We start from the raw sequence: 396 nt of genomic DNA, 5'->3' as shown, positions 1-396 counted from the left end.
GGTCCAGGCACCCAAACCGGTCTGAACTGGTCCCAGCATCCTCTCCTGGCCTCAACAGGGACCAGTATTCCTCTGAACTGGTCCCAGCATCCTCTCGGGAACTGCTCCCGGGGTTCCCCCTGGACCGGCCCACCATCCCTCCCGGCCCGTTCCCACCATCCCTCCCGGCCCGTTCCCACCATCCCTCCCGGCCCGCTCCCAGCCTTCCCGCTCCCGGGTCCTCCCTCCCGCCAGGGGGAGCCAGGCCGGGGATGGGGGCGTGGCCTGAGCATGGGGGCGTGGCCTGCTGCCGGGCGCCCGGCACGACGCTGGCTCCCCATTGGGCGAGGCGAGAGGCTGCCCGCCAATGGCCGCCGGCCTGGGGGCGTGGCTGCGGCACGGGCGGAAGTGACGAGC

The sequence above is a fragment of the Passer domesticus genome, chromosome 1, assembly GCF_036417665.1.
Source record: "Passer domesticus isolate bPasDom1 chromosome 1, bPasDom1.hap1, whole genome shotgun sequence".
NCBI lineage: Eukaryota > Metazoa > Chordata > Aves > Passeriformes > Passeridae > Passer > Passer domesticus.
Note: the sequence above shows the minus strand (reverse complement) of the source record.